Here is a 23,291-nt window from a genome sequence, read left to right as displayed (position 1 = left end):
GAAATCCATGAAAATCCTCACGATAGTCGGTATCTTGACCGAGACTAGAACCGCGCACTTCCTGAACACAAGTCTGGAGCTCTACCGTTACGTCACAGTGTCTGTGTACATGTTAAATACATATGGTTCGTTTAACGATGCTGTCAATAACAGGTTACGAGCGCAGAATGACAGGCTGAAGACGAACAATGAAGTGGATGCGGAAGGAACTGACCACGGACTAATTTAAGGCACTATCCCTCGAGACACTGAAGAAAACCACGAAAAACCATAGGATTCTCGATGTTCCGCTTGAGATTCGAAACCGCCTCCTCTGAATGGAAGTAAGAAACGTTATATCTTGAGGTCGCCTGGTTCTGTTTCACAATCGTGCTCCCGTCCGGAGTTGTCGAGGGTTCCCCCCCCCCCGGGTATCAGTCGGCCGGAGCGTGAACATGACAACTCCCCTGTAGAACTGAATGTACGGAGCTTCTCCTTTGCCCTGTCACTACACCTCCATTGCGGGCACGGGAGAAATTCTCACAGTTGTATCCATCTGTTGAACAGAATTCCTACTTTACATGTGCGTCGAATCGAAAAACGTCGAATTTCTTAAATGTGGCTCACAGTCACGTCAACTGCTCAGTAAGAAACGCCGCATCGCGTTTTGTCAGCTCCGGCTTGTGCTAGCCATGTGAAGCTAAGGCGGTCCATACACGTACGAGTCTGGCTCGGCGAGGAGCCGGGTTCGCATTAATTTCACCACACACGTATGAGCGTGGCGACCCGAGCCGAGTCATACGTGTATGGGCCCCCTTAGTCTCGTACTCCGGACGCACTCGGATCGAAAACATCCTGAGGTTTTTTCCTGGTTTGCCTTGTTCATTCCAAGGATAACATCTGTGTCAGGCCACGGCCGATTCTTTCTATGTACTTCCCATCCATGGGTCATCCTACCTCACGGCGCCACGCTGTTTCGGCATTCAAAGCGTCCCTAAATAATTACGGAGAACTGAATTAGAGGCTTAAGACTCCTTTACAACCAGCGATTGTGGTGCATCTTATTGGACTATTGATCAATCACGTGGTTGTGTAGAAACAACTCCATTAATTCTATTGTTTGTTAAGACACGCCATAAATCCGAGTTTGGTCCGTATCTGCAGTAAATTATGAAGGTCAAAAACATGGAAAGGCGACTTTCTGGGCTTGTATTCGGAAGCTGGGATATTAAATATCCTGAGAGTTTGCGTGGTTCTTCTTAGTCCCTCCAGGCAAGTACACTAGGTCACTGTCGCTTTCTTTCATATCCCTTCTACTTCACTATTGGTCTATTATCATACTGTTCGATGCCATGTACCATGATCTTCCGAAAATGGTGAATAAGTAGATGAAAAGGGTATACTTTTCTTAGTGCGCTATTCTATGAAGGCGTTCTTGGGAGTGGAGGTAGGCTCCATGCATTTCTGACCACGTCACTGGATAGATGTGAGTGTTATGCTTTGCGCCCCGACTTTTTTACCCCCACCCCGGGGAAGGATCTACCGGTATTCATTGTGAGGTGGAACGGGTGCCAGACTAGGTCCTCCGGACGCTTCAGAGATGTTGCATTGACTGAGCTATCCTGGCATATTAAATGAATACGTGGACTGTCGTTAAACACACCAAGAACCAGCGTTCCTTCCAGTTAAGCCTGGAACGTGAAAAAGAGTTGGAAGAGGACGGAAGTAGATAGCCTTTGCAGGCGCTGCTAATTGAAGTATTCGTTCCGACAGGCTAAACTTGCATTTTCTCTTGTTTTTCTGCTGCTATTTTTAAATTCTTCCCTTCGTATTAATTAGGAGACGCCAGCTACACAAGACAGACTCGTAGCACTTTGTTGTCTAGCAATTGAAATTAGCGAAGTTAATTTAGAACAGGCTGCTTGCTGCCTTTATCTGTCTTTCTCTGTCTTCTCAGCTGCTTGAGGGTTCTTGTGTAAGGAGTACGGCGAGGGAGACTTTAGTTTGCATGTTGCCACTCACTGCAGGGGATGTTTCGAGTAGTCACACCTCCGACTCTAAATTGCAGATGCCACCCCCACAGCTCGCGACGGTTTCTGTCTGCAAGTGGTGACACGGTACCTGCCGTACAGTAATTGCAGCGTCAGCCGGTAGAGCCCGTCCTAATCAAAACTATTGTCCCTGCTTAAGCATTTCCGTTTGCGTCTGGAAAGCAGGATCTCTTTGTGATTTATATATTTTTTTTTTATTGCTAGTGGGGTGGGACTAAGTCCGTTGTACTGCGGCCACTTCTGGCCTATTGTACCAGCCCCAGATGATAGGTGAGGGTGATTGTGGAGCAATTGGTGGAATGAAGACTGGCAGGGGAAACCGAAGTACTCGGAGAAAACCTGCCCCAGCGCCACTTTGTCCAGCACAAATCCCGCTTGACCAGACCCGGGCCGCCGCGGTGGGAAGCCAGCGACTAACCGCTGGCGCGGCCTGTGATTCTTATAACGACGCTGTCAGTTGCTCAGATTATATATCGCGGAATGGCAGGAAGATTAGTGAATAATGAATGAACGGTATTTCAGCAGAACACGAAATGTATCACATAAGCCGAGAACATTTTATATTTCAGCGCCAATAATGTGTAATACTGAATTTCAGTAGAATCCGCGAAACAATTTATGGGCTTTGTAGTCGGCCGTTGTGGATAAAAGTCCGATACAGATGTTATGTCATGATCTCTCATATTCTTCAGTACTGTCACGTGTATAAGTGTGACTATAGACGGGGTTTGGATTGGTAATCGGATTTATTGAACAATTACAGATCGTAACTACTACGGTTAACTATAGCGCCATCGTTAATTCACACATAATGAAATTTACTACGGTCTGATCTATATTCATCAGTCGTTGCCTGGTGACCGGTCCCAACAGTGTCGTCTGTTACCGTGCTTTCTTTCTAACCAGGTGGCGACTGGTCTGCAACTAACTCATTAGCCGAACTGTCGGCTCTCAGAGTCAGAGTTACTTTATGACTGGAGGTTTGCCGCCAATCAGTTCGTCTTGGTGCCAAGCCTCTTGAGGTTCACGACCAGAGATTTTTTCGACTGAACCCTTGCTGTCATATTCCTTATGTAACATCCTCTCTGACGAGAATGTGGGTCTTTCTCTCTCATGAATATACTTCGCCTTTGTCAAGTGTACGTATCGCAGATATATAGCATGTTATTGAAAATTCTTCTTTTGCACAAACTCTTTGTCAATCCAAGCTAAGGAAAGCAGATCATGCCTGTCTTACTTACCTTATGCTACAACGGCACTTTAGTGACTTGAACGGTCGTAAGCGTATAACATCTCGGCACGGATCGCATAGAAAACACCACTTCGAATTGTATCAAATTTTTGCCGTCGAAACATGCTTGTTTGCCTAGCCGTTACTTAGTAACTGCTGTTGTATCGTTGCTTCTGTTTCGGCCTTTGCCTAGCAATGGGTCTACCTGCCACAATATATAACAAGGTTCTGTATGCGTGAGATTTATCGTTGTCATTACGCAATTTCAGATTAGCATAGCAACGAATTGTCGAGTGTTTACATGCTGCATGAATGTAAGTATTGTAGTAGGTTACGAATGAGCGACTAGTCTTTTGTTTATTGTATCTTGTCTATTCTGTCAGGAAGCTTAATATTTTGTTGGGGATATGTGAAGTGTAGTATATAATACATAAGGGAGGCAGTTCACGATTGACTATTTGTGCGTGTTATTTGTGTGAGATGGCGTTATAGATTGGCCTCGATTCATTAACAAGTAGGACTGGATGGGAATACTGGAGAAAGCAGGTGGAGGTTAATTTTACGGAAACATATATACCATATGATGAGACTTCCGGTTGAAGTCGGAACAAAAGTTACATTAGTTGAATTTAACAGAAGCGCAATTAAAAGTTCATGATATAGACGGCAAATTCATGTATGATTCAAATTGGTTGTGGATCAAAGGTGAAAAAAAAGGTAAAAGTATCCCTGTAACAGGCCATGAAGGCCCATAGGGTTCTGAGACGTCGAGGCTCCCACATTTTCTAGACACTCGGCTCACAGATGGCGGCGAGGTTGTCAGCCTTAAGCTCCGGCTGCCCTTTACCCCCCCCCCGGGAAGATTCCTGGTACTCATTTCCGTTAGAGATTAGTGCGGCTGGAAAGATCAGGTGAATTGAAGAAAACTCACCTAATCGGGACTCGAACCCGCGACCTTCCGGCTTGTAGCGTAGTGCCTCAACCAACTACGCTACCGCCTGCCCTACTACGAATCAGTATGTTTGAAAATCGAAATTTTCTGACTCACAGATTTTGTTGGAAGTCTCCAATATCGAATAAAAAGAATTCACTTTGTTTAGGAGCTCATTTAGGTCACGAGTAGACAAAGAAGCAGACATGTAGCCGGACAGACATGACCTCCCTCTTCGTTAAGACTCGTGGAAGGCTCGGTTGACCACGACGCGGCGTGGAAGGCTCTAGGGCTCTATGAGGTAGCGTTGTTACGTATGAACAGGAGAACTGAATGCTTAATGGATGATGATGATGTATTGACCTGGGATATCATTTGAGCGTGCATCCCCCATGTAATTTGGAATTCAGCGTGCCGGGGCTTGATAAGGCGTATCGTGTCCCGATTTGAGATCATAAACTGCGCTCTACATATGCACGCTGCTTGACGTCATACGGACTGTGACGAATTTCTTTTTTTTTGGGGGGGAGGTTGATGTTACGTCGCTACCAATATCTAGACTATATAGCGTGGAATTATAAGATAATGCATTAATGATAAATCGAAAAGGATTCGGTAGAATGCGATGATCTAATAAATTTTCCTGGAGGGTCTAAGGAAAACCACAAAGAACCTCAGTCAAGATGGTCGGTGACCCGGTCGAGATTCGAATAGAACACCTCCTGAATACGAATCAAGAGCCTTACGTAACAAGTGAAGGTAAAACTGACCGTGTGCTAAATAAAGCAGCCCACCGTGAATATGTATAGGGGAGAGAAGGTATAACTCCATTAATTGTTAATGTCGGCACTAGATGACTGTGAGTGGTTAGCTTCACTTCCCGACGGTTATATGCCCAGACAAGAGCCCCCGGTAAATTGGACAAGGCTGGGTGTGACGTAGAGCCGTTATTGACGGTATTCAGAACAAAATCATTTGTTTCTGTCGAGAATATAAACCCGGTTCTCCGGTTCTTCAACTCATGACGTAGGCGCTATACTCATTTGTCTATAGAGCACCTATATTTACAGACAATGAAATAAGAGACACAAATTAATGAATATATTCCTGTTATCGAAGTAAAACGACTTCCCAGTGACCCTCTTTAGCGAATGAAGCTATTCCGTACCTCACAGAAAACATTGAACATATAAATACATCAGCTAATAATGATGTAATTCTTTGAAGTTTCCATATACCTAAGCTCAAGTCGTGTGAATGTGTTCTGAGGACTTGCAGGTAGACCTGGTGGTAGAGGGTCGTGAATGTGTAGCATCACATACTGGCCGCTGGAGTCTTGGGCAAGAATCTCCAGTTATCTATAAGATACGAGGGTGGTACGGACGCCGGCAGGGGAAGGGGGACGCAATAGCCGCCAGAATATAGGGCGAGAATATCGAAATTGAAAAAAAAATAAGGAAATATACTAGATATGAATACAAAAAATTAAAATTATTTTTGACAAAATTTGGTCTTACATCTTAGTACTGTAGGGAGATCAGTGAAAATAGCCTTAAAGAGAAGAAAGCAGTCTTCTGGGATGTGGCACCGCAGAATGCTTGTACCGGTTCTCACGGTCTCTTCGCTTGCGGATTTTCTTATTATTCCTTCTACCCTGAAGAAGGAGGCGATACGTTCTTCCGAAACGTCGGCTAACACCACATCTACACGGTGCCACATTCCAGAAGACTGCTTTCTTCATAGTCACCGCCGTGAAAACCTCAAATCTTACATAGTCTTAAATAGCTTAAATATAACGGGGGGGGGGACCTAACATCGGCCATCGTGGCCGGGTCAATAAACCATGCCTACTTCTGCCGGGGATCAAAGCCCAGTCACTTCCCCACCCCAAACCAGTAAATACGACCGAAGAAAAGAGACAGAACCTGCGAGTTTGTTTGACCTCACTTGACCTGCAGCAAAACAGTGCGACCCTAGGCACAGAGATTTACTGCAGAGCATAAATCCATGCCGCAGTACAAGCCAGGGTATCTGTAACTGGCGTCATAAAACCCTTTTAGTATTGAGGGACGCTCCGTCAATTTAGACGCGCTCCTACAGAGAACTAATGTGACACGGCTGGACGCTATCAGCGTCCACTTCGCCGTTTATTTAGGTCACAGTTTGTTTTCTGGGACAGGCGTCCACCCCTTCTTCCGTTTCGAGAATGGACTCGTCTGGATCGCTGACGGCAGAGTATATCGATTATGATACACCCTGGGTGAGTACGGGGGGTCGGGGGCAGGAGCGTGGGGCCGGCGTCTGGATTGTTCAACCCTCATGGACTCCGTTCTCATTTTGGGAGAAGAGTCGTGTGACGCCAGCGCCGAGAATTGCGTAGGAAATTGTGAAGTACGCGCAAACACCGTGAATATATTGTGGGATTAATAACATCGCTAAATGCTTCTAAATTATTCTCAGAGTCAACATAGACGCTTGGTTAATTCGAAATGGTCCCTTTGAAGTTCACTTCAGAAACTGCAGTCTTGTGGAAACAGAATTTGCACAAGGCTTTTAGGTTAATTTTACTCCTTTGCGGATGATGCCATGTTTACTCAGTCGCAATTGGTGTTCATGACTCAACCGCTTCAGATCCTGAAGAAATGAGAAGCTCAGAGTCCCTCAGTTAATCAAGAAATTGTTAATTATTATTTTACTAAAGTTGGGTGTTCACCCGATGGCGGCAGGTCATGCACTGATACAGCCAAGGGAAGACTAAACAAAAAAAAAAAAACTCCGTGGCCTGTAGTCCGCAAGCGAACTATACCGGCCGAGGGACCACCCCTTGTCGGCGAAGTTAGTGCCAACTTTTGCCGATCGAGGGTGTCACGTGGTCAGCTCAGTGGATCCCCATGGCCGTTAATCTCGGTTTTCTAGACCGGAAAAGACTATACACAAAGGGAAAAATACAAAACAGAGTACATACAATAAACAAGGTACACACAGTGCAAATCCAACATATAATCACAGAAGGTTACGTGATTCTGTTCGTTTCAGTGCATTCGAACAAGGACATTTCACATTACATTAACTCAAAGTTCATCCGTGTTATCGCTGCAAAGAAGTCAGGAAATTTATGAACTGCGTAACGGTTATGGCGCTGTCGGTCCCGTTCTGCATACATGTCTCGAAAACCGCAGGACTTGTGGAAAAATGTTTGATTTCTGTACACGGATTTTGTTCCAAACACTCTTCGCTTCACTTCACTGGCGTGAAGTAGATAATAGGCATATTTTTGCAACTTTTTCTTGCGATCGCGTCAGAAGTACAGCCTTTGAAGCTTTTTATGACAGACTTCAGTCAGTTAATATTTTCACGATCTTAGAATGACTATAGTTGGGGTCTGGATTGGTAATCTGCATTATTGCACGCTTATACAAGGTAAGGTAAAGATAGAGCTGTCCCTGCACTTAACTAATTAAACATTACGCCATGAAGGCGTATGGGGGAGTAGATGTATAGATCCACATTTTCTTGACCTCGGCACTAGGTGGAGGTGAGTGGTCAGCTTCGCGCCCCTGCCGCTATACCCTCCCCCTGGGTACCCTGGGGCACGTGGTAGCGTAGTTGGTTGAGGCACTATGCTACAAACCGGAAGGTCGCGGGATCGAATCCCGATGAGGTGGATTTTTTTAATTCAATTCTTCCAACTGCACTATGGCCCTGGGATCGACTCAACCTCTAACAGAAATGAGTGTACCAGGAATTAATTAACTTCCATCTAGTGTCGAGTTCAAGGATGGTGGAGCTGTACCTCCACTCTTCTAAATGTCTTCATGGTATAGTGCTTAAGTAAATAAGCACAGGGAGAACTTTACCTTTAGTTTAATGTTTTGAAATTGAAGTTCGGGTTAAATTTGAAGTTCAACGCGGTGTGTTTGATTTTGTTTGATCGTTGTTATTGTGTTGATCGGAGTTTTGGGTTGGTTGATGATTGAATAAGAACTCCTATAGGTCCGCTTCGGCCCCCCTCCTATCTACCAGCCTCCTGCTCCATCACTGTCACTGTTGCCCCCTCCCTCCCAGTTCACAGACCACCCTCGAGCCTGCCATCGGATATCCTTACGATGTTGACGCAGCAAACACTGATGAAGGATTGTCTGCCACACGAGGCGTGTATCAGAAACAATATGTCGGCAGGTTGAATTGCAGGAAAATACAGCGCATAGACACAAGATTAAGTGGATCTATATCTTGTCGAACCCTCTTTTCCCATCTGTTAAGCTACGAAGAGGATGTATACTATTTCAGCATGTACAACCGTTGCTGTGCAATAGGTAAATCAAACGGCCGTTTCTAGGCAACGGATCGATAAACACGCCTACAACAATAGAGGGACTGTTGAAAGCGGTGTTTTTATGGGGTCCACCCCATGGCTATATAAGGAGGACCCCAGACCAGCTGAGTTAATAATTGAGAAGGGATAGCAACGAGCTAGTTGTCAATTGCAGCAGAGAATTGGTTTGAGAGTTCTGGAGTTGAAAGCTGTCAGATGGGATTGTAGGAATTGACAAGAGTTTTACATGGGCGGCTGTGACAAGAGGACCTGAGCGGGAAGCTGCAGAATTTCAATTTTTAGCAGCCGTTGCCAAGGAACGGATGGTCAAGCCACAGCAGATTGGAAAAGCCTTTGTGGGTGATGTAGTGAGCTGTAAAATGTGAAGATTAGTGGTAGCGCTATAATCACGTGTAGTTCCGAATGATGTCACTATATCCAATATACAATCAATACCCCGTCTATAAACACACACTGAATTCGTGACAATATTGTTGATTTCAGAATGCTTATACACTGATGATGTCTCAGCCTCGGTTTATTTCAACAAGGGAAGGGTCTTATTCCAAGACAAATCAAGTGTTGTACCTGGAAGTTTCTGCAGCAAGACACTTCTGTGTTTAAATGCAAACAGACAGATATTTGGTAGAAAACAGTCTTTGTTTGGTGCCTGCTTCATGCTGTTTGCATGGTTGTCTTATTCATCGACACTGAAGATGGAGACGACATGTTCACCCGAAACGTCTGTTAACTTTCAAAGGACTACACGGCTGTAATTACTCACCCATGGAGTTGAGCCCTTGAGAAGCCGCCAGTTGTGCAGCTACTCAAGAACTTCCCAATATTTTATGGAACCCGAAAGTTCATTACCGTGTTCACAAGAGCCCTCCACTGGTCCATATCCTGAGCCAGACTAATCCAATCCATGCCATCCCATCCATTTTTCTAAGATTTATTTTAATATTGTCCACCCACCTACATCTTGGTCTTCCTAGTAGCCTCTCTCCTTCTGGTTTTCCCATCAATATTCTATATGAACTCATCTTTTCCCATTCGTGCTAGATGATCATCTCATCCTCCTTGTTTCGATCATTATACTCCGCGAAGAGTAGAAGTAATTTCAAGACATTTAAATTTTCGTTACAACAGGACAGGCGCGTCTCTTTTGGCGTCTCGAGCGTCGGGGCGAAGCGCGTTTCGAAGAAGGGTTGTTAGGAAAAACAAAGAACTTCATGCGCATTACTCTTACGATAAGATTCTTTATGCTCTTCATATATTTCCTGACATCTCGGATGTGATGCCGTGCAATCAGGTAGAAATTGGCCATCGTTTCGGAGGAACATACTGTCCTCATCTTCAGGATCGAAACGTGACAGAAGCTTTCCTTGGTTCTTGATTCTTCCTTGGTCGCTTACCTTATTCTTCAACCCTGAAGATGGAGGCAAGAGGTCCCTCCGATACATCACTGAACTTTTCTCACACTTCACGGGGACATCCCAGAGAACAGTATGTTTCATTGTCACTGCTGTGAATACCTCAAATCCAACATTTTTTAACTTGTTCCATTCTTGCTCTCTTATAAATTTCCTTCCTGAAAGATGACTGCCACGGGAAGGAACCGCGGACCACTAACAGCGCTCCGGTAAGTTCACGGACTTCAGAAATTGCGTTGCTTTGAACACGCTTTTCGACCCAGCTTCTGTTGCTGAGATCAGTACGGATTTAGCTGTCACGGTGACAACAGACACCCGAACACGGATAATTATAGTCCAGGAAGCACTAATTTCCATCGAGATATCGAACCGACGCCACAGTCGTTACAATGTCTGTAGTCACGATATCAGTACGGAGTCGAACTTCACACCATAAAGGCTGATTACGAAGCAACCTGCCGTGGTTTACGTTTTTTTAATTGCTAGGGGGGTGGGACTAAGTCCCTTGTACTGCGGCCACTTCTGGCCTATTGTACCAGCCCCAGATGATAGGTGAGGGTGATTGTGGAGCAATTGGTGGAATGAAGATTGGCAGGGGAAATCGAAGTACTGGGAGAAAACCTGCACCAGTGCCACTTTGTCCACCACAAATCCCACTTGACCAAACCCGGGATCGACCCCGGGCCGCCGCGGTGGGAAGCCAGCGACTAACCGCTTGAGCTCTGGCAGCAAGAACTCCGGTAAACGAATGGGCTTTCCTTCATGGGTTGCATCCTATTGTGCGTCGGATTGTCGTGTAGCGTGCATCTTCGCATAATAAATAACCAATAGTGATACAATAGTAACTGTTTTGTTTTCATCTTAAAGATAGTTTTATGTTCTCTTGACGGCCCAATTTACACAAATGGGATTATTATTGTTATTAATATCATCATCATCATCGCAGAATTAATGAGCAAGGCAAGATTCCGCGGCGCTTGTTTAAAGCTGTTTACGTAAGTCACTTGTTAAAGCGAATGAAGAGTAATTTTCTTGAACACGTTGCATAGTTGGTTGAGGCACTATGATGCAAGCTGGAAGCCTCTAACAGAAATGAGTACCAGGAGTCTTCGTACGGGTAAATGGCAGCCGGCACTTAAGGCTGACAACCTCACCGGCATCTGTGAGCTAGTTGTCTACAGGCCTCGACGTCTCACAGCCCTATGGAATTCCATGGCCTCTTACAGACATAACTTTTTTTTTTTGTCCAGTGTAATGAACACTGCGCAGGAACTAGATAACTTCGTGTTCGAAATTGATATACAAGTCTGTTGGCTTGCTACATCCACAGGTTCCCTACTCTATAAGAAGAAACATATATATGTATGTACTGATACGAGTATAACATCCGTTGAGAATTCAGCGGACGGTCACTAGTTGCATGTTAGCATCTCATGTTTTCCTCCGTGTCCATTTTCAGTCCTACACGTTATCGAATGATGCGTCGAGGCCGACGTTTAACGCCATCTCCCACGAATAACATGCAGAAGTAGTAAGTTGTAGACCTTCGACTTTGTACTGTATAATACACTTAACATATCCACATCAAAATATTGTTAGTGGCCAGAGAATGTCCACAGTAAACTGACGCTAAATACTGCTCGCACGTTCGTGACCTAACACATAACTTTCTTTCATGCAATTTGTTAAAGCCCAAGAATTCGTTGCTATGAAAATTTGAAATTCCACAATGATAGAGAGAAAGAGAGAGAGAGAAACCGCACGCTTACAAAACCTTTTCTATATAGAGAAAGACGTAATAAATACATTTGATAGTATATTCCATCATTTCAATAATTATGACAGTTTTTACATTAAGTTAATGAGAGTTTACTGGATCTATATGAAGTCTTGGTAGACTAATTTCTTAGACACTCTACAAGTCTATGCCTATGACGTGAAAGGAAATTTGATTGAAGCAAAATAACCTAACCATTTTTTTTGCTAGTGGGGTGGAACTAAGTCCTTTGCACTGCGGCCACTTCTGGCCTATTGTACCAGTTCCAGATGATAGGTGAGGGTGACTGTGGAGCAGTTGGTGGAATGAAGATTGGCCCACTTTGTCCACCACAAATCCCACTTGATCAGACCCGGGATCGAACTCGGGCCGCCTCGGTGGGAAGCCAGCGACTAACCGCTTGAGCTGTGGCGGCCCCCAACCGAAACCTTTACAGGATCTTCAGACGTGGCATTCTCAGAATGTAACAAAAGTGCCCTTAGGCGAGACATTAGCTCATTTAATGGCCCTAAACTCTATCTGATGTCGAGGATTAGAATGTCTGGACCTTTATCTCTACTCCCACACGTCTTCCTGGAGTCGTGCACAGGGAGAACTTAATCCTTTGTATGTGGAATGGTTAGTCGGACACGTCGCTGTTCCGCTGATCTAAAATCTCATTTATACTGAAACGTAATGAGAGTGGGCGGTGCATGTTCCTTTATAATCAGGTCATATCGAGCAACGGCGAGGTAATATTGTCATAGAGTACGTTTAATGTCTACAGAATTATCTTTTGGATATTAACAACTCATTGAACACTATAATTTAACAGAGCACAATCTTCCGTCAGCATCTGACAGTGGCTGAACTGTTCATGAGACTTCGCCTTTTATAGATACAGAATGGTCATTAATTTATTCATAAAAGCCAGGCATTGGATCCTGTCTTCAGTCAGCCTAACCCTTATCACACCTCCACACTGTACTTTCTTCAGGTCTTAAATATGTAGGTTTCTGATTTATATTGTTAGTTGTTCTCTTTTGGTCCAAATATCCTCCGCGCTCCATTCTCAGCCACACACAATACATGTCCTTCCCCTAATGTAATGTATGAAGTTTCCTTGCCCTACAAAGGAGAATGCTTAAAAATACACTGCTGTATATTGTAACATTAAGTTCTTTAGATGGGACAACTAAAGTTTATGAAATGAACGGTAAAACATAAGGCTATCCCTGTAACAGGCCATGGAGGCCCATAGGGTTGTGAGACGTCGAGGCTCTCACATTTTCTAGACAGTCGGCTCACGGATGGCTGTGAGGTTGTGAGCCTTACGCTCCGGCCGCCTGTTACACCCCCAAGAAGATCCTTAGTACTCATTTCTTTTAAAGGCTGAGTCAACACTGGGGCCATAGTGCGGCTTGAAGGATTAGGTCAATTGAAAATCCAATGACCTCATCCGGAATTGAACTCGCGACCTTCCGGATTGTAACATAGTGCCGCAACAAATTACGCTACCGCGTACCCCTCCCAACTGAATGGAAGCAAATATTTTCTGAATTAGATGTGCATTTTTATGAATATGATGTTGATTTATCGTTACTGATTTCGTACAGCTATCGTAATGGCAATATTAAATGAAATGAGGAATAGCGTCTCATAGAGGGGTACTGCGCAGGGTCGCGAGAGGGCCCTAGCGGCTTTTTTCTGTATTCCGCAACTTGAATTAAGTGTCTGCTGATGCCGGTATCCAGCGCCCTAAGGAAATATAACTTCGTGTACAGCAAACTAGACACAGGGCCCAAGAAACCTACTCGTCTACCCAAAAGTGACGAGTCAAAATTAAGGCCGACGAATGGAAGGTTCGTGTAATTTATGCATTAATGCCCTGTCCCTGCCTCTTGTTTTGGCCTCTCCGCAAATGTCGAGCAGCGAATCTGAACAGAAATGGATGTCCTGTATATGCTTGATTGAGTAAGGGCACACCTGTATGTTACGTGGCGGTGGGGAAATTGCAGTGGATGGGTAAAGGAGTTTTGGTTACTTTGCAGAGATGATTTGGCGTGTAGAATTACTGTGAGATTCGAGGTCCTAATGGCTGTGAGTATGAAGATTGCTATGTTCTGGTATATGACACAGTGTAGTCTGGTAAATATGTACCACTGGAAGGACACCACTGCAAGTTTTTTGCTCTTAGCCCTAGTCCTTATATATCCCTAACTGTAATACTAACAATTTCTTCCTTCGCGGCTCACTATTCTACTCTGATCATGGAGGCAGCACATTTCGGCGAAATATTCATAAATATCTACCATGCTACATATGTGTACTCGTATTTGAAAGAAAACGCTCTTAATTTTGTGCTCGAGTATTCACTCTCGATTTGTGTTGTTCAAGTTCCCCGTGCTCCTTCGGCAACTTCTCTGACATCTGGGAGATGCGTGTTGCCTTGCTGTGCGGCTGCAGGCGCCCCGTTCGTTGTGACTGGACGGACATTTTGCAGAACAGCAGTAGGGCTATTGCACATGCGTTTATGAGATCCAAGAAAATCCAGCGAGTTCCAGGAACATCCACTTCCTGTTCGCTGATCAGACTGAAACGTAACACGTGTATGGAAGTGTACTGCAGTTTAGCTCGCTCGTTCATTTACTGCACATACAAAATTCGCCTTACTGTAGGAACAGCGCAGATATTTCTGCGCTTCTCCTGCTTTAGGGGAGTACATTCAGACTAGCTTCGTCTTAGAACTGCGATAGCTCGGTCGGTATAGCAAATATCCTACAGGCTGGCCGAAATTGGAATCTGGGTTGATATTTCGGTTGTGCCAAGAAGTCTGTTTCTTCCTGCTAGCGTATACACCAGCAAGCTGTCAAATGTGTGCCGTGGGACAGAACGGCTGGGGCGTAAAGCTAATCAGTCACCTAATAATAATTCGCTCAGCTATTCCCCATCCTACCCATGCATTTTCATGACGTAGTGCTTAATTAGGCGCAGGGACAAATTTGCATCTTTCACTTGTGATTTCTGTTTTATTCCGCCGATCAAGCCGTTGCGTATCTTGAAAATTTTCTGTGTTATCCATCCTCTTCTGTCCACCTCGAAGTTAAGAAGGAGAGATTTAATCTAATTCAATTCAGCTCATTGAATATTGCTCTAGTCTTGTCTTCTTTGCTTAGAAGCAACCTCTTCTTCCCTCAGAGTAAGAATTCGGTGACACGAAAACAAATACCACGGTTTCAAATGTTGAAGAAAATTTATCTTGTTTTTAAACAACACAGACATTTGGTTTAGCTCTGAACCTCGCTCTTATCAACTTCATTATTGCATTATTCAGCTTGCTAGCATGCAAAGAAATTGTGTGACTTGTTTTACATCATCAGTGTTTCTCTACTTCGGGGGTGGGGGGTCTGGAGCGTTGAGTGTTTTGTCTGCGACGGGCCCTTAGCTACACAAAACAGCATTTCACGTGTTTCTTGTTCTCTCATTCTGCTAAAATATATACTGAGGAAAGAAAATCTTTATAGCTTTTCGGCGTCCGAGTCCATGAACGTCATGATGTAATTTTTTAAATCCTTGGCCGATTCTAACCAGATTTAGTTCAAGGCAGGGAATGCTACAGCCATATCTCGGTGATGTTCCTCCGTCTGTCCATCCAGCGCATTAAATTCAAGGTTCATCCTACCTTTAATCATAATTGTAACCACATATACCGCCTACTTTAACATTAAAAAAATGAATTCTGCGACTCTCCTACTTTGGCTATACTGCTTCAGGTTTATCGTATTTTTCCTCAGTCCCTCAAGACAAATGCCGAAGTAGTGCCTGGATTGTGAAGAGTTTTATCTTCTGGGACCTCTCTTTGCCACTTCCTTTCAAGCTGGTTTCTTGCTTGGCTTATTCTTCGACCCTGAAGATGGAGGCGACATATTGCTCCGAAAATTTAGTTGACTTTCAGCGGACTATATGGCGTTATATCTCAGAACATAAATCTCTTCATAACCACCGTTGTCACAACCTCAAATCCTACTTAGTGCCTATGTCAGTTCGAGGTAGTTCATTCCAAACCCTCTGCTGTGCATCAGTCAATTTGTCATTCGACGCCTTACAGCCAAAGTCCGGAGTGGGAAAATGAACCCTACATCACCCCCTACTAATTAATAAATTCTCTTAGTGGGGAGTGGAGTCCAACTGGATCCACTCGGCACGGCGACTACTGATTGGCCTATTGTAGCCTGCCCCGGGTGATTATGATGATGGAGAATTTGGTGGATTAAAGGTTAGTAGGGGAAACCGAAGTACTCGGAGAAAACCTGCCCCAGTGCCACTTTTTCCACCACAAATCCCACTTGACCAGACCCCGGGATCGAACCCGGGCCGCCGCGGTGGGAAGCTAGTGACTTCACACCCTACTGAGTCGGATGTGTGGTGGAGAGTTGCGCGGCCGATGTGGCATTGCTATTTGTGCCTCCTTGTGCGATGTGTTTGAGCAGTGAGAGTGTGCAGTCAGAGAATCTTCTGGCTAGGCGGTTGCGGCCTCTGCGGCGGCGCTTCGAGTGCTCTGATGCAGTGCGCCAATCCCTGCTCCGGACACACGGGGACACATGCTCATGCTTCTTTGTAATGACCTGTGGTGTGTAACGACGCTATCATTTGCTCAGACCATACGTATAGCGTCGATTGGCAGGATGATTAGTGAATAATGAATGGGAATGAATGTGGAAGGAAGTGATCGTGATCTAATTTGAGACACCCTCGAATTTACGTGTATGGTCTGCGGAAAACTACAACCAGGATAGCCGGTTTTTGGGCCAAGTTTTGAACCCGGGATCATCCAAAAATACGAAGCAGAAGTGCTACCCAGTCGAGTAAAACACGTTTCATAAATAAATGGTCACGTCATCACGGGAGGGGGCGGGGTGTTGACTGGCCTATTACCGTAGCAACGGCAACGCTCCGAAGGTGTTGCGTCCCCGCTGGCGGGGGAGGGGGTGTCCTGCATAGCGCAAATACGTCACAGTATTCATATGACTGTAGGCATCAGTTATACATTTTTATGTAACTGCATATGAAAATATACTACAGTATCAATTTGGTCGTTCATTTAAAGTAATGTTTCATTTATGTAAGTTTTGAAGTTTTCACGGCGGTGACTATGAAGAAAGCCGTCTTCTGGGATGTGGCGCCATGTAGAAATTGTGTTAACCGACATTTCGGAGGAACGTATCGCCTTCATCTTCAGGGTAGAAGACAAGAAGAAATCCGCGAACGAACCAGCTTGAGCAGGTGCAACATTTCATTTGATAAATTTAAAATAAAAAAACTGCTGTCGTCTGGGATGTAGCGCCATGCATCAGGAAGAAGTCCTTTGACGTTTCAGATCAACGTACTGCTTCCATCTTCAGGGTCGAAGTATGGGCCAATCATGCAATCAGCAAGAAACAAGCGGAAAACGACTGAAGTATCGGTGAACTTCTATCGAAGTGAACGGCATTGTACTTCACACGATAATGCTCTTCAAAATAATTTATTTTTTAAAGTCGTCTTCCTCCCAAAGGCGCGCATGCGTCGAAGACAGTAGACTCTCACGGAGTTGTGCGAAGAACAGACGCTGAGAGCTTGGGGTGGGATATTTTGCAGCGTCGTCTGCTGGGAATAACGGTGGTTCATAAATTTTGATGATTGATTGAGGTGTTCTTGCTGAGATAAATGTGAAGTGGAGGCGGAATGATGGAGGGAGAGAGAGCCCAGCACGTAAACAGCCATCCTGATGATATCCTGGGGGCGGAATGGAGACGCATGATTTTCATCAGAAGCATTAGACAACTCCTGAAGACAGGGGGATATCGTTAACATTTTGGCAATGGAATATATACGTCATGCAAGAACATTGCAAATTTGAGCGAAAATTAAAAGAATCAAAGAATAAGAGGAGGGGATATAAGCCAAGTAAAAGTGGTTAGCGGCTATTGATATTGCGTTTCGTTCATTACACGTGAACGTGTCTTTCACACAGCAACAGAAGTTCCTAAGTCTGGTCTTTGCGAGGATGCCACTGTTTATTGTTTAGCTAACGCGATAGCTTGGAATGTCATGCACTCCCTCCCGCCCTCAAGCCTATTCTATATCATATCTCTTCTATTTGCGCCTGCGTGCAGAAATGGTTAGCGTAAGCCTGAAGGAAATGGCTAACATCTATGATCGACTGGCTGGAGGTGGCAGACGTTGCATCATTATCTGATCGCATCTCGTGCCATAATATGAAATGCCACTGAACCAAGAAAGTAACTCTTTGTATTTTATTTGTCAAAATGTTAGTCGAGCTGACACGGTAAACATGAACTATCCGGCACGGTGACAGTGTGCCAGCTTGTCCCTCACGATATGAAAACAGCGACTGTAAACAAAATCCGGGCGTTAGGAGAGAAGCCGCAGCGTCATAGCCTCGAGTTGTAGATGGTCCCACATAGAAGCTCCACGATCTTTTCGACTGTGCATAATCATTCTTTCACCTGATTCGACGGTAGTAGTACTTACAGCATCGTTAAATATCCCAATGAACCAACCAGTTAATTAACTAGCGCTCCCGCCGTAGGACCCAAAGTCTGAACATCGCCAATAGGCTGACCACAAGCGGGCCATGTGCACCATATCATGAAGCGAAGGTCGCGAGTGAGTGCCTGCTTCGTAACTTGGAGGTCCCGGGTTCTAATCTTGCCCAGGAGACCGGCTATTCTGACTGACGTTTCATGCGTTTTACTCAGATGCCACGGTAGTAGGTCTGATTACACAAAGATCTCTTCCCCATACGCTCTTTCCAATTCATTATCCAAGAGTCATCCTGTCGTTCGACATTACATAGATCGTAACTAATGTTAGCATTGTTAAATAAAGTATAAGTAAATAAATACCAGTGCAGTGAGATGGACTCTTGTGCATTTCTTTTTTATTAGGTCTGTAGCCTTTATCTATACAACTTTTCTGGGCACGAAATACTTCAAAACGATTTTTTTTACATTAAAGTGGTTCCCTTATCTTGTGTTTATGGTGTACATTGAGGTGACGGAGATCAAGCCGTTATTGAAAATCGAATTCAGTGCCTTATGGCTTGAATATTCAGCCAGCAGGTTTCTCCGAAACTGTAAACTGCAAACAAAACAAACTCGTGGTTTTAGTTCGCAAGCGAACTATACCCACCGAGCCACCGTCGCTTGTAGGCGAAGTCAGTGCCAACTTTAGCGGATAGAGGGTGTCGTGTTTTCAGCGCAACGAATCCGCATGGCCGTTAATTTCGGGTTTCTAGGCCGGAAACGCTAGACTACACGGCTTGAAAATCCAAAGGTCTTTAAACTTAACATTCACTGCTTTGAGAATCTCAAATCTCACGTAGCCTATATTTGATGGAATACCAACTTTACGGGACACGACACGGGATGAATGGTTAAATATATGCAATCTCTTTTAGCAGATATGCATAATGCATGTTTATTTGGTTTTCGCATTATCACAGCGGTGGTCATGAGGAGTTCTGTCTTCTGGCATGTAACGCTGTGTATCCCGTTTAAAGCCAACTCTCGTTTAAGTTTGGCTTGCTTTATGTTTGGCTCTTTCTTCGATTTTGAAAATGGAGGCGACGTGTTCCTCCGAAACGTTGGGTGACTTTCAAAGGACTATATCCGAGAGGCAGAACTCTTCTGTGTACCTGTTTGGTTGGCGAAAGAGAATTCAGTCACTTGTGTGAGTCTTGCGCGTCTTTTTTTCATAAACGTCAGCGCGGTGCGGTGTAGCACTGCACCTGCGGGGATTCCCTCACCTGGCTGTGTGTTGCAATTTGTTTCCGAACCATCTGCAGACTGCCCACTGCGCGTTAGGACAGAATAGGCTGCGGCAAAGGACGTGTGGTTATATGGGTTTTAGGGTTCTTATGGCGGTGAGTGTGAAGATTGGTGTCGTCTGGCATGTGTAACTTGTGCCAACGTTATAGAGACTGCCTCCATCTTCAGGATAGAAGATGGAGGTATCAGGTTCAAAATGTTGGCACTTACCATACCAGAGTACCGCGATCTTAATTTGGTTATTTGGTAAATAGAAAGGAACGCTTCAGAGGAGTCTGCTGCTTCCATCTTCATGTTTGGGGAAGGAGGCATCAGGATTGTATGTTGTACCGAATTACTCAAAGTCGCATTCTGGAACAATAACTGAAATGCTGCGCCCTTTGTGACTTTATTGCAACAGAAGGAATGTAAATAGCATCATATCCGTTCTGCATAATGTAGTAGGCTGTGGAGGCCCATAGGGTTGTGAGACGTCGAGGCTTCCACATTCTCTAGACATTTGGCTCACGGATGGCGGTGAGGTTGTCAGCCTTACGCGCCGGCCGGCTGCCTTTTACCCCCACGGAGATTCCTGTACTCATTTCTGTTAGAGGCTGAGTCGACCCCAGGGCCATAGTGCGGCTGGAAGGATTAGGTCAACTGAGACATCCAATGATCCCATCGGGAATCGAATCCGCTTGTAGCATAGTGCCTCAACCAACTACGCTACCGCGTGCCCCAGTTCTGCGTGATAGTAAGGACAGAAGTTGGAACCAATATGGCAAGGGGTAAAGGAGTGTGTGGGTGTGTGGGTGTGTCTTCATGTTACGGACCAGTACCAGAACAAGAACACACAGTGAGCAGCACAGTGTACCCCCGTCCCGCCCATGGGAACGCCAAAAGTCTCATCGCATTTCAGTTCTACGGGATTAGCGCCCCTCTTGACGTCAAGGGGTAGCACACGCAGCCCCGTACTTCGGCCTGCGTTACTAATTCTACGTAACGCGTGTCTCTGGCGCTTCTTACTCATTCTCATTACCGTACCTGCAGATCAGAGGGCGTGTGAAACATTTTGCTCATGCGCGAGTGCGCACGCTTACTGCCACCGACCACGGCCTGTCCCCGTAGCATTCGCGAGTTTGGCATCTTCCTTATATCCGATGTTAGGACCCGTGACTTTCGCATTAGGCATTTCCCATTGTGGTCCGTACTTAAGAAAAGAAGAAGCGGCCTCCGTAGTCTAGGGGTAACATTCCCACCTCATGACTCAAAGTACGCGGCTTCAAACCCGGCGGAGGTCGTGGAATTTTTAAGGGCGGAAAAATTCAGGGAACAAGTCCTCCGGGAGGGACGTTAAGCCGTGGGTCCCGTCTAGTAGCTTTACGGCACGTAAAAGAACCTCATGCCTCAAGGAGGCCTCTGAGCCAAATTATAACTGACATTTACCGCCCAACAATAGTCTCTAACGCCTTTGGTAGATGGGGGAAGCATCTAGATACCGCTGAACTAGTAGAGGCCGAACTCGCTGTCTGAGTCGGGACTGATGGCACGCACCAGTACCGGTAGGGTATGGAGACTGGTAGAATATCACAGGGGGACGTACAATAGATCAAACTGGTCGCGGTGCATGGGGAAACCCACCCCCTCCAATGATAATAATAATAAGATGAAAAGAAGAGGGAACATACTGTCCTTATATAATTATTGTCTTAATGCAATTTGCACCATTTGGTCCTTAATGCATATTTTTGTCACGCGATTACAGTGTGGCTGTAGATGGGTTTTGGATTGATAATTGGATTTATTGAACCCTTTGATATAGCGCGTGACTACACTTTACCTTTCACTATCAGACACATTATTTTCCTCAGTCTGTTACAATCTCCACTTGCCGTTGCTTGGTATCGGCTCTCAACGGCTGACTTTTTCCTTCCTCTGGGTTCCTGAATTCTTCCCGGCCTCAATTAGCAGCTTCTAACAGCAACAACGCTCAAAACTGAACCGCAATCCTCTTACTCACTAACTTCCCAACCGACTGACTCTGCTTATATTGATTCTTCACGGATCGCATAGAAAACACATTTTGTCTGTTGCAGTGCAATTTTTGCCGTGGAAATACGATTCTTTGCAGAGCCATTAGTTAGCAACGGCTGTTGTACTCTTGCTTATCAGCGGGTCTGCATGCCACACTATTGTAATCTCAAGAAGGTCTTGAACTTTCCATCGTTGTTTTTGCCGTCGCAAATATCGTGATCCACTCGGTAATGAAATTTCGACTTTAAACCAAAACTAATTCAAGAAGCTAGGGGCGCCATATGTGCGACTCTGGAGACCAGTCTTAGGCCTATACAAAGTGAGATGTTAGCAAGGTTTAATTTTTATATTGTCACGGGAGGGAGTGACTATAGGCGGAGTTTGGATTAGGGGTTGGATTTATTGACCACTTTTACACACAGCTCCTGACTACAATTAATTATAACGCCATCGCTGATCTCCACACTTTACAAATCACTACAGTACCCTCTAAGTCTTTTCAGTCTGCTTTGTCTTCATCAGTCTTTCGCTGGTAACGGCTTCTGACAGTGGAGATTCTTCAGCTTCAGCGTTCACTACGTTACTCAGTGGCTCTAACTTCACCTAATAAGTCTTCTCTTCACAGACTAACTTACAACTTTCTCTTGCTCCAGTTGTCTTCCTTATATCTCAGCACGGACTGCATAGAAAACACAGTTCATTGTTGTATTCCAGTCGTTTTCGTGGGAACATGCTTGTATGCGAAGGCTACTCGGTAACTGCTGGGTATGCTTTCTTATTGAGAATTTGTTGCCTAGCAGCGGATGTTGTTTCGTTGTTTATTTCGAGGTCATTACCCAGTAACGGGTCTACAAACTTCAATATGAACAGAATTACCGACCACCTTGCTGTAATGGTAACGCCCTAGACTTCTACTTTGGAGGTGCTCGGTTCAAATCTCTACCGAGACACCCGCTATCCTAATAGATCTTTCACGGTTTTCTCTAAATTCCTCCAGATAATACCGGGATATTGTCGCAATTATATCGCGAACGCTTCCTTCCAAATCCCTTCCAGTTGGTCATTCGTTTGTAACCGTTACAACTCGACGCTGTGAACGAGTCTGTGTAGTGACCTTCGTTAAATAAATCACAAAACAATAGTTTTACAACACCTCAAGTGTTGTTTATGGAGACCGTGGCGGTTGCGATCCTGCACCTAGGCTCCATATATCTTGCTCAGTGAAATAATGCAAGGGTTTTGAATACTTGCATATATCCGTCTATATGCGTCATGTGTATTCATCTGTTTTTTCCTACTGTCGCGATAGGGGCCGGTAATGAAGGGCGGTGTCCGTTTCCATGGCTACGCCCTCCCATACGATATATCGGCGGCAGTAGCGCCATGTTTCAACTATTTGTTTAATGCCCTCGTTCGCAATAAAAAAGAGAGGCACGCTGACGAATTAATTCCCAGGGATTTAGCTCCGTTTGTTGTACCTGTCGATATGAATTCGTGCAAAGGTTCAGAGAACTGTACGACCAATGAGCATTGGGTTTGATGGTCGGCACGGGGTTCCCCGAGTTAACGTTTCGGTCCTTGCAGCTCCTTTTTTTTTTTCTTTCATTTAAATGGACGCGACTGCCTCCTTTGACACCCATCCCAGTTCCTGATTTACCATTCGTCCCTTCTACGTTAAAATTTAAACTCGCTTTTTCACAATGAGCCAAGTGCCGCATCAGAGGTAAAGGCACAAATTTATTATCTTTTT

The 23,291-nt window shown here is 44.9% G+C and overlaps 1 protein-coding gene across 3 annotated transcripts in view; it reads right to left on the bottom strand.

Annotated features, from left to right (window-relative positions):
• LOC111863856 (cyclin-dependent kinase 5 activator 1) overlaps positions 1 to 23,291 on the bottom strand; it is a 40,761-nt gene that overhangs the window by 3,566 nt on the left and 13,904 nt on the right. The gene's annotated exons all lie outside the window — the stretch shown is intronic.

The sequence above is a fragment of the Cryptotermes secundus genome, unplaced genomic scaffold (assembly GCF_002891405.2).
Source record: "Cryptotermes secundus unplaced genomic scaffold, Csec_1.0 scaffold1705, whole genome shotgun sequence".
Taxonomy (NCBI): domain Eukaryota; kingdom Metazoa; phylum Arthropoda; class Insecta; order Blattodea; family Kalotermitidae; genus Cryptotermes; species Cryptotermes secundus.
Note: the sequence above shows the minus strand (reverse complement) of the source record. Positions and strands in the feature narration are given on the sequence as shown.